Below are 12,291 nucleotides of genomic sequence, written 5' to 3' on the forward strand. Positions count from 1 at the left end.
GCGCTAGAACCCTGGAGTGTAGAAGTAGATAGTTTTCCTTTCGGCCTGCGTGCCATGTTATGCATTCTCTTTATTAAGGATATTAGTTAGTTAGCCTGTGCACCTGAGTTCTCCAGCTCAGGTGTGGCATAGCACCCCGTACTCTTTGTATCGTATTTTGGGGATTTAATGAGATTCTACCTTTACTATATAAGTTTTAATAGTCTTGAAAATCTGGGGTGTTACAATTTGTCACATTATTGATTCATGTTACTCGTTTTGTTTGAACTCGTCGTACCCAAGCTTCGGGAACGAAGCTTCTTGTTAGGGGGAGAGGATGTGACACCCCGTAAATCCAAACTCTAATCAAGGATTAATTAGAGAATTAATCCTAGCTCCCCTGTTAATTTATTCCAAAAAGTCCTGAAAATTCAATAGTCGGAGGACTAGAATTTGACTAGTCAACCAAGGTCAAAGGGTTGTACCTTATGCTTGTTGGGTTGTTCCCTTGTTTCCTTATTCTTCTAACTTTAGTAAGGGCAAAGGTGTCTTTCTACCTAAAGTTTGTGCTTCAAGCTAACCTAGCAACATCTCTTCATTTCATCCACCAACACTCTAAACACAAAATCTCTACCTTATCTCTAAGAATTTGGTAGCTTCTTCTCCAAGCCAAAATTTGGGCATCCTAAATCTTGCAAGTTGTCTTCCAAGATTCCTACTTTCCTAATCTTGAGCATAGGGGGGGGGGGGGGGGGTAAGATCCTTGATCTCTTGGTGTTTTAGCATCCTTTTAGTTGTCTTTTTCTAAAAATAGAATCTTTGTTGTCTTTTGGTTTGTTTATGAAGTTGGTGTGGGAGAAGAGCTTTAGGAGAAGCTTTCTAAGGGTGAGAAAGTGAAGTGTTAGGCTACAAAGGTAACCCATGCTTTACAAAACCTATTTTCTTACTTATATGATGATTTCTTGGCTTCTACTTGTGATTCTTGTGTTGAAATGTGAGATTTGATTCATTGTCTTGTGGTAATGCATGTTTAGAGCTTGTTAATAGGGTTCTTGTATGTCATTGCTTGGATATTTCTTGGGTTCAAGTCATATTGTTGTACTGTGTGAGATTTTGGGTGTTTTGGACTTGAATTTGGACTTGTTGATGAAAATCCCCGAAGGGATTATTTTGGAGTACAAGGTGTACCCGCGGGCGGAACGGCGGGCAGGGCACCACCCGCCGCCCCACCCGCAGGGAACAATGCCTCGTGGGTTCTGTACCCGCGGGCGGAACCACGGGTGGTTGTCCACCCGTGGCCCCACCCGCGGGGAACATGTATGGGATGTCGCGGGGATTTGTTCCCCGTGATTCTTTTGACTCGGTATTGATGTTTTGACCTCCCGATATTGTTGTATTGGGCTATTTGTGAGTCTTCTTGATGTTTCGTATGTCTAGAACGGTATGCTAAGAACCCATGTAGGATTTGGTGTCTTGAATCGTGCTAAGGGTCCGACTTTGTGATTCGTTGGACTATTGTGAGTCTTGTATGTTCTTAGGAACTACTTTTGGTTTACCCATTTGATAAGCATGCTAGTTTGATGTTGAAATGCTAGTGTGTGCGGTTTGTTCTTTCCTATTGAGATTGGCAACTTGTGTTGACCATCGTTTGGTGTCGGATTGTAATCATTCTTTGTTGAGTATGGTTTCATATCTTTGTTGTGATCCATTGATTGATTCCTATGATGTGAACGTATGTAATCGTTTTACCCTTTGATTGATGCTTGATTAAGGTCATTGTGGAACCTTAGTCTTCTTGGTACTGATGAGGTCATCGTGTGGCCATGATTGAGATTGGTGGTTTGTTATTTGAGCTTTGCTCATGAGATTGGCGGTTTTGTGATATGATATTGAATGGTACCCTCGTGTACTAAGAGATCAGTGGTGAATAGGAGTGTCGGCGGTGGGGACGACGGTCCTCGGAGGCAAAAGGTTGGACTCAAGAAGTACAGGATGGCACTAGGAGGTAATGGTTGGAACTGAAATAAGGGCGGGGGTAGCCATAAGGTTGGAACAGGGCATAAGGTTGGAACTATGACATGTAGTTGCCAATATGTGAATGTGTAGTCTTTGCTATTGAGCATGTCTTGATGTATTCTACTTTGTGATAAGTAGAATACATCTCGATTTGTATTGTTTACTGTTGGTATTCTTGTCTTGTTGCTGTCGTAGGGATGTTGATTTCCCTTTTCCTTTGAGAGTGTGAATAAGTCTTTGAAGTTGACTTCTCTCTATGGCTTTTGAAATGATATATACTGTATTCCATTTCGAAAATGGTTTTGACTTATACTATTTATATATGCTATTTAACGCGTATTGATGGGTTACCAGTAATGTTCGCTTACCGGGTGTCATCCCCTATCTTTATGTTGCTTTACAGGTTTTGAGTGGCATATTGGAGAGCGCACTAGCAGATCGTTAGTTAGTGTAGCTCCTTGTGACTTGTTTTAGTTAGACTTGTGGCCTATGAGCCGTGGATTTTTAATAGTATGACTATGACGTTTTGTTTAGACTTAGCCTGTGCACCTATAGATGTGTAGGTGTGGCATAACATCTCCCGTACTTGTTTATTAGCTTCCGCTTTAATTTAATCTTAATGAGTAGACTTTATCTCTTCCTTTAGCTTTGATTGGTTTTAAAAGTTGTTGATAATCGGGGGTGTTATAGACATATCCGATGGGACAAGCTTCAACTCAAGCAACACCAACACCAAGGCCATTGAATTGAAAGAGATGAAGGTCGTAAGGCATACTTTGGCGGTCACTTTCACAGGGAGGAGGACCAACTTGCACAAGGTGTATCGTTCGGATCTATTTCACCTGTAGAGTATGCAAAAGTGCAAGGAAATCAACATGGGGGTAAAATGCAAGACGTGGATGGCTACCCAAAGCCATACTAGCTCCCCAAACATCTTCATTGGTCCATTGCTCACTCGATTGATCCAAGGTATGGGTTTGGAGTCCAAACTAAGAAAGGAAAGAAGGATTTCTAGCCTGACTCCGTTGACCATTGACAACTTCAAGCAAGCTAAGATGGTCCGATTGGGAGAAACCGCCCTAGAGGAGGAAGAAGACGAAGTTCCACCACCACCTTCACCACATACTCCACCGCCACCCATGCCCGAGGTTCCATCCGACGTGCCCCTAGTCAACAATTGGCCATCCATGAGAACTCTCCAATACCACTCTCATCAAGAGCAAATGGCCATTCTAAGGGCCCATGGAGAGCAACTCGAGTGGCATGGCCTAGCACTTGCGAGGCATGGAGAGACACTTGAGAGGCAAGGTCAAACCATAGAGATGCAAGGGCAAGCCATCAATAGGCATGGGCGAGCCATTGAGGATCTTCAAGCTCAGTTTTCCCGGTACTTCCACCCTCCATCCTTCGGTGACGATATGTCTTGAGCCACACCCCAACAAGAAGAAGAAAGAAAGAAGAAAAGAAAAAAAAACACATGAAAGAAAAACATTGAGTCCCTTGGTTACCAAACTTTGTGATTGAACACTCATTTACTTTCGCGCAATTTACTTTCACGCATTTTACTTTGCATGCACTTTTTAGTTTCTTGCAATTTTTTTTTAAAAAAAATAAAAAATTCCCTAAACAATGTGAGGGTTAGCATGAGAAGCCTAATTGAACTCCACTTTCTTTTAGGTGTCATTTTCTTTTTAGTAATTTCATGTTTGATGTTTTTCTTTAGCCATTGTATTGTTATCGTGTCATTCACATTGGGCTAAAGACGTTAAACGTGGCGCTCTTGGGAGGCATCCCAAGACCTATAAAAATCCAAAAAAGTAAAAGTAAGAAAAGAGTGTAGATAGTTAGGGAGTAGCTTGACTACTCCATTGCACTTTTTGATTTAATATCATGCACATATGCCACTAACCACTTTTGTGTAGCTTGGATATGATGGTGTAAAGTGAATAGGATGCTACATGTCATGAAAAAGGGGAAATGTTCTTCATTGGGTGACATTATCTATTCCTTTTACATTTTGTGTTAGGAATAAAGTGTAATGGTTTTGATATGCCAAATATGTATTTGTAGATCCCCCAATTTTATTTCTTAGGTCTAGTAGAGTCTTAGACCATGATCAGGAAATTATTTAAATTGGAAAAGAGAAAAACAGAGGAAGATGCATGAAACACTACAAGAAAATTGCTCATTAGTGAGAGGTAAAACCGTCACTAAAAACTCAAAAACCATCATAAAAGACTTTTAATGACGGGAAATTTACCGTCACGACCCGTCATTATTTCTTCCGAAGTTAAAAACAAATAGTGACGGGATATGATACCATCATTAGTAAACATATAGTGATAGTATATTTACCGTCACTAAAACGTTCTTTTTGTGACAAAGAATCCCGTCACTAATACAACTACTCACTAACATAATTTCCTCTCTTTATATTATTGTAATGATGAAAAATCCCGTCATTATATTAGATTTTTCCCGTCACTAAAAATTATAATTTAGTGTTAAATATTATTTTTCTAATTTTGTATATATTGTTACTTCTCATTAAATATTAATTTTTATAACTCCCACTAATCGTTATTATGTTATGTTGTAATTATAGATATTGTGTTGGCCAAAGTAAACTCAATCAATATATTAAAAGACTTCATCATCACTACCAAAATGAAATGTTTCATACAACTTTGTAAAGACTAAAGGTAAAGAAACTAATTATAACAAATAGCCATAGTAATGTATCTATTGGCTATTTTGAAAAATGAGATGGTACAGATAAACATGTTTAGTTTAGACAAAAGCAGCCCCAAAGCAAAAATGTCTAGTCTACTTCATACAAAAAAAAAAAAAAATTACTTTCTATGTGGTGTTTGGTATGCCCTTTTTCATCAATAGCTTTGCCACCTGTAAATAAAAATAATCAAGGACAATATACTCAGTATAATTGAATATGCAATTAAAGATCATGCATGCACATTTAACTCACAATTCAACCAACCCAACCAGATAGATGAAGGGCCAAGAAATACTAGTGTGCAACTCAAGTTATATATTCCCAAATAAAACTCACAACTCAAGCTAAAAGACATTTATAAAACCTTAACTCAAGAAAAAATCAGCAAACTTTAAATGCAAAAGTGAAGTGAACTTACATCATTGACAGGATACATAGCTCGTGAGAACAAACACATATTCATTGAGATATTTTCACAAACACATGAGGAACAAAAACATTCTCTTATTGCAACAAAAGCCATTTCAATAGTTATTAACTCATCAAACAGAACAAAATTATAAAACTAAACCTGCAAACTTAAAATTCTTCCAATGTCAACAATTAAGCCAATTAGGCACAAAATTCCCACACCGAAGTTAGCTTTAATAATTCCACAAATCATAATGACAGCAATTGAGAACATTAAAATCAAATCTAGCAACTTGAGTAAACCATAGCGAATCAAATTAAACCTAAAAGATCAAAGTAACGAAAATTACAACAAACAAGATGATTAAATGCTAAGATTATGTTCTGAAGAGTTGTTACCTTAAGTAATATGGAAAGTTATCAAATGAAGAATCTATATCCCGTCTATCAATCATCTTTCCCTGGATGTCTTCTTTGAATACTGCACACTGAAAGACATCCCTGATGTGGATGCTTGGGTCGAATCTATGGTCCACTCTCTTTCTTCTACCTGTTCACAGATACCCAAGTAAAATTGTGTATAGAATATATCACTTTCATTAGGAAGAAAGCTAAAGGATACATAAGCATCGCTTCCCAGCAAACCAAAGATAATCTCATTGTGTCCCTATACATTTTACTTACAAGAATGTGAAACAATGGTATCAACATGAGATGGGAGACTAAGGCCAAATGCCAGCCTATAAACTGAATGTCTGAAAGTGGTTTTTATACAGAATAGTAGTTGATCTACCAAAAAAGCACACTACCCTCATAATCCCTAAACCAACAATTCTTTAATATTGCGAATACAAGAGAAGTGCCTTCAGGCATTAGTCAAGTCCATGAAACAGCACAAATGTTAAAATGCACTATTGCTAAGCATCAAGGGTACATAAGGAGAGAACTAAAGAATTGAAATTTTAAAAGCCATACCTGTGTAAGTCTTATTGTACACAAGATCCCACTAACTGTTTGGTCCTTTATTAAAAGATTTGCAGACTTGTTGGAGCCAACAGAGAAATTTGACATAGTTGAGTTCTAAGAAATAAAAAAAAAAAAAGAAAGAAATGAATTGCAGATGATATTATTTAGATTATTATAAGAGTGGTAATGTAATACATAGGAGTGTCAAATATTTACAAATTTTACAGCCCATTCCATATCAACAACTAATCCAGCCACATCAACATAGATGCTACCAACAAATTTCCATAATTACAAAAATATGAACCTGGCAGGAATTAAGAGCCAAAGGATTCTTCCCTAACACTTTACCCCTATGAATCTGTAGCTTAATCAACATCCCAAGCTACCATCTCCCACCAGTCACTCTATAGCAAACCTTCCCTCGTCCCTTTCCTACTGGGCTTCTCTATGATGTCACCACTACCCACTCAGTCAAACAATACAATTCTCTGTATAAGAAAACTAGTATACATGTGAAAAAAATACAATTCTCTGTATAAGAAAACTAGTATACATGTGAAAAATAGTTTTCTTTCTTTCAAAAAACTAACAAACTTTTAATCTAATTACATTTAGCAAAACCAGTATGAGACATGATTAATCAAATAATTAGAATATTAAACTCTTCATACCTCATAAGACATTACATTTAGCAAAACCAGTATGCAACTATGCATCCCAATTCCCAGCTTTAAAGCTTTTCAAACTAACCAAATTAAACCAAGTGGACATTTATGCATATATAATAGCTCAAATTATGCAATAAACCAGATTTAGACAAAACTACATGCTGCCCATAACTATATAAGTCCAGATGCTTCCTATTAGGTTTCTTCTTATTAAACTTTATGCAGTACATCAGCATAACACAACGGATTTAATATCTACAAAATGAATTCAATTAAAATTCACAACTTAATCTGCAAGGTAAAGTTATCAACTTTGCCAAATTCAAATATTTACAGAACAAGGAAAGACCTCAACCAATTTTTTGGTCAAAACAACACAATGCACTAATTTACAAGTTTCAAATATAGCAAATTCACTAATAAAATTACAATAAAAGAGAAACATAGGGATTTAGGGCTATAATGGGCTTAATGAAATTATGATTTAGGGACAAATGGAATTAGGAATTTAGGGATTAGGGTTTAAGATTTGAGTAATAGAACGAACCTTAGCTCAAAAGAAATGGCTATGGCAAGCGACTGTGATGGCGAAGACCCATGCGTGCACTGCTGCTGTAGGCTGTCGGAGTTGGTCAAGGAACGGCGGGAAGAGGTGGCTGTCGTGATGGATTTGGTGCGGCGGGAAGTGTACGAGCGGCGATTTTTTGTCTGAACAACGGGAAGATTATGAAGTTACTGGAGAAATACTGCAAAAAAAATAATAATAAAAAAAAAAAAAAACACTAAATCTAAGAAATTACCTTATGGTTAGTCAATAATGATACCTGAGAAAAACCCACAAGTAATTTATGGTGAAGAGAAGGGAAATAGATAGTGAACAGAAAGAGAGATGGGGAGATAGTGAGAGCGGGTGAGATACTGAGATGCACGGGAGGTGGAAAGAGAAAAGATGAAAGACGTGTGGCTGTAAAATTTTATTTATAAGAGGGCGCCAACAATAAAATTTTGGTGGGAATTAAATTTGAATGAAATAATTTTTCAACATCAATAGTGAGAGTAACAACATATTTTGTACCAATAGTGAGAGTATATTTTTAAAATAAGTATAAACATAAAATTCCGTCACTAAATGATAAACCTTTAGCTAGAGTAATTGTTAACCCTCACAAAAACTATGCAAATAATATATTTAGTGAGGGGTTTTTCTACCCGTCACTAATTTTTTGTCACTAAAAATGGTTTTTCTTGTAGTGAAAATAGTATAAGAAGATATCAAGCCGAAAATCAAGAATTTGTCTGGAGAAAATGACAAATTGAAGAAGAAGATGAATGATACAATATTCACGTCAATGCTACTCAAAGAAATATCCCAGAAGAATTTTCGTGAAGAAAATTAAGATTGGAAGAATGCATGAAATTGACTTGGAGATCAAGCATCTATGGAAAGAAAGGAGTAGATTAAAGAAGATTGGAGATTTAATCAATAGTTGTACGGACGAAGTGGATGATGCTTGATATGTTATGTAAAATGGCTCAAGTTCAAATCTCACCATCAACAATTTTACAAAGTAAAATTTGAGAAGCCAAATCTAATTAAATCTGATGGAGTTGGGCGCTAGTTTGACTTTGGGCACCAATTACAAGTGGAATTTGGGAAGCAATTTCACTTGGGTGGCAATTAGAAGCAATTGCATTTGGGAGCCAATTCAAAGGAATTGGGAGCTAGTTTCAGAGAAATTGAAATTGGGAGCAAGTTTCACAAGGAGCCAATTGAGATAAGGGATTCAATTCAAGAATTCAAGTTGGGAGCCAATTGAGCCAATGTAGAATTGAAAAATTGGGGGATTCAATTCAAGAATTCAAGTTGGGAGCCAATTGAGCCAATGTAGAATTGAAAAATTGGGAGCCAATTGAGATTGTAGTATGGGATGCAATTTCAAAATGGGGACCAATTAAAAGAAGACATGGAGACCAAATTGAATTGAGACAAAATTCAATACCTGGAGAAGTCTGGAGCCAATTTCGAAGTCAAAGGAAGTTTGGGAGCCAATTGCAAGTCAAAGTCAATTGGGAGCCAATTGCAAGTCAAAGTCAATTGGGATTAAATTGAAGAATATTTTTTAAATCCCAAAGATACAAGGACCACTTCAGAGCTAATCAGAGAAGCCGTTCTACACCCAGATATTTCCACTCAACATAAAACCAGAGGAATATCATATGAAGTTTGAGAAACCATTCGCATGAAGTTCAAGCTCTCAAACGGCTAGCTTATCCTTTCTGACATCTTTGCAGAAGATAAGATAAGATCTCTGACAAAAAGATACAAGATTTCAAAAATGAGAGCGTCTCTTTCCAACGGACAGATTCTCATTACCAGCTATAAAATGATGAAGATATGAAGACTTGAAGAACATGAGCAGACAACGAACTAGAGAGCAGAAAATACGAACTCATCAAGGAGATCGAATAGAACAATTAAGCTTAAAAGAGCATAGAGCAAAAATCTCATTTTGGTACAGAGCATACCAAAAATCTTCAAGTGAGAAGTGAGAAAAGAAAAAGAACTCAGAGAGCTTCAAAAGAGAAATATTCTGAGAGTTCTTAAACAGAGCAAAACAGAGCAAAAATATCAAGTGCTTTACTTGATATATTCAAAGAGAGAAAACACTCAGAGCTATCAAGAGAAATCATTCCAGAGTGTTTATCTTCATCAAAGAGACCTGCGCATCATTGAAGATCAACTACAGAGTCTCAGAAGTTGGAAGCAAGACAACACTTGTTTTGGAGCAAAACAAGAGAAGGGAGGAAAGTAGCACGGAGCTGTGAAATCCTGGATTGTCACACGGAGCTGTGAGATCTGAAGCAGCAGTGTCGGAGGCACTGGGCGTGATTAGTGCGGGCTTTGTGATCAAAGCACTAGATCACGGAAATTCATTGTATCTTGGAACCAAGGAGTGGTAGATATAGTGAATTGCTCTTGGAGATAAGAGCAAGTGGAGTAGGAGGATTACACCACCTCGCGAACCACTATAATTGTCTTGTGTTCTTTACTGCTTTCTTTACTTACTGCTCTTTACATATTCGCTCTACACGAGATATACTGCTCACACAATCTCACACACACTTTATGTTTATTTATTTCCGCTGTGCACCATACTCTAACAATCTAGTTAAGAGTTTTGGTTTATCTCTGGCTTAGCAATTGTTGTGCTGTGCGAAAAAGTTAGAAAGTCTATTCACCCCCCCCCCCCCCTCTAGACTTTCTCCTTACCTCTTTTGGGACCAACATTTTGTGCCCCAATTTTTGCACACATTCTTTAATTCTCCATTTATCATTCACAATGGATTTTGTCTTGCACCCCAAATCCCCGACAATACTTCTAAAGTGTGGAAAGGGATATGTAGTTTTATAGACCCGTGCTCCTTCTCCACCGAGTACTCAAAGTAACATCGATGACGATGTTCATTTAAAAGTGTGGAAAGGACGCACTTTGTGCTTTAATGGTTTTATTGCTCAATTGATTGAATGGTGCTTTATTGATGAGTGTGTTTGATGATGGAGAGTGCGTCATTGTTCATATCATGTTGGAAGTGTGTTAGTTGTGTGCCTAAAAGTTTTTATTCTTGGAATATCCTTAGGAAGTTACCTCTTTACACCAAGTGAGAAATGCATAGAAACCATTATGTTTACATTGTTGGATTCTTGCATGTATTCACCTCCTATTTTGCTTGGACCTTAGTCAATGATCTCTCGAAGTGGGAGTGTGTACCCCTGAACCTTAAAAATATAATTGATAGCGAAGCCCGAAAATTGAATTAACCTTGGTAGGGCATGGGGCAAAAGGTGAGCCTTTGGTGAGCATTGAGAGTAAATCCCTAAATCCTAGAAAAAAGGCATGAGGGGGTTGAAATGAAGAAAGAAAGAAAAAGGCTATGACCAAAAATAATAGTCATTCTATGACGTAAGAAACGAGGTGAGCCATCTCGCTAGGATTTGGGGCAAAGCAATTGCACTGTCTTCGAAAAAGCGTAGAGCTCTACGTGAAGTTGGTTGTCCCAACAACATTATCCTAGGAGACGAGAAGAGAGAGAGGAGGTGAGACACCCCACTAGAAATCGGGCATCCATAGCACTGACCTTCGAAAAATTATGGAGCTCCATGTGAAGTCGGGTCGCCCGATAACCGTTATTCCAGGGGGTTGAGAAGAAAAGAGTGCCCGCCTAAGCCAATTGGCGGGGAAAGGCGCAAGCCGCACCCTCACTTTACCTTTAATGCTTTTGGGCTTTGGCGTTTTGGTTGGATGCTGGGTTGGGGTGTGCACATTGTTCCCACTAGGTGGATCGACTTGAAGGCCTTTTCAAAATAGGAGGTGAACCCATATTTGGTTGTATGCTTGGAAAAGTGGTGTGAATAGTGTGTTCCCTTTATGCTTCCATTTTATCATTTTGCTAAGGGTTTTTTCTTCCTTTGTATATTCCTTGAGTTACATAGTAGGGCACATATTTAACACACTTGCTTGATGATATGGGGGATTTCACCCTCTCCGTTTTCTTACACATTCCTCTTGGTTGACCATTCGCTTAATTGAGCTATCTTTGAGTTAACCTTGAAAGTATCTTTGGCACTTACTTATTCTTGAAATGATTGAGAACTTGCTTGGGGATAAGCAAGAGTTAAAGTGTGGAAACTTGTGATAAGTGCCAAATACACTCATATTTAAGGGTCTTTAAGAGGGTGTTTTGTACTAAATTGATATCCTTTGTTTGTGATTTATGGTTAATTATGCTTGAATGTGCTGGAAAACTCCACCATACTTTGTATTTTTGTGATTGTGTAAGGATTTAAGCTTAAGAGGAAGGCATATGGGCATGGACCGGAGCATCCCGAGCCAAGAGTAAACCGGAGCAGTTTAGAGGATAATCCACGCTCGTGGAGCCTCGTGGATTGGAAACAGAAGATTCCACGAGGAAGATCCACGAGCATGGCATGCTCGTGGATTGGAGACAGAAGTTCCCATGAGACACATCCACGAGCGTGGACCTTCGTGGTTTGGAAGCTGAAAAGCCGATGAGTCCTATCCACATTCGTGGAGCTGAGTGAGAAACAACATAAGTGAACAATCCACGAGCGTGGGAGCTCATGGACCAGCTCGTGGATTGGAGGCAGCGCATGGTTGAGATGCAATTGGAGGGGAAAAGCTATTTGAAGGCCTAGATTAGACTTAGATAGGGCGTTCCGATCATTTTTACATTAGATACATTTTCATTTTCCCAATTTGGGAGTTCTTGGTTCTCTCTAGCCCTCTTGCATTGATTGAAGAACTCTTGGAGAAGGAGGCTTAACAATCTTCCAACTCTTGGAGCTAATTGTAGGAGTGAATCACCTTTGCAATCAAGTTTTGGTACTTTTACTTACTTTTTGTCTTTAATTGCTTTGTTAATTCTTGATGCAATGTGGATTTTCCTAGCTACAATGAGTGGCTAGATTCTTGTTAGGAATTGAATTGTGAATCT

General features: G+C 38.0%; 1 long non-coding RNA gene across 1 annotated transcript; it reads right to left on the reverse strand.

The window, feature by feature from the left end:
* Positions 1-4,614: 4,614 nt before the first annotated feature.
* LOC109169492 lies at positions 4,615-7,416 on the reverse strand. Its single transcript, XR_002052226.1, has 4 exons — positions 7,325-7,416; positions 6,116-6,220; positions 5,540-5,690; positions 4,615-4,899 (listed from the first exon to the last, which is right to left on the reverse strand). It is a non-coding gene; the product is annotated as an uncharacterized LOC109169492 (long non-coding RNA).
* Positions 7,417-12,291: the final 4,875 nt, after the last annotated feature.

The sequence above is a fragment of the Ipomoea nil genome, unplaced genomic scaffold (assembly GCF_001879475.1).
Source record: "Ipomoea nil cultivar Tokyo-kokei standard unplaced genomic scaffold, Asagao_1.1 scaffold3314, whole genome shotgun sequence".
NCBI lineage: Eukaryota > Viridiplantae > Streptophyta > Magnoliopsida > Solanales > Convolvulaceae > Ipomoea > Ipomoea nil.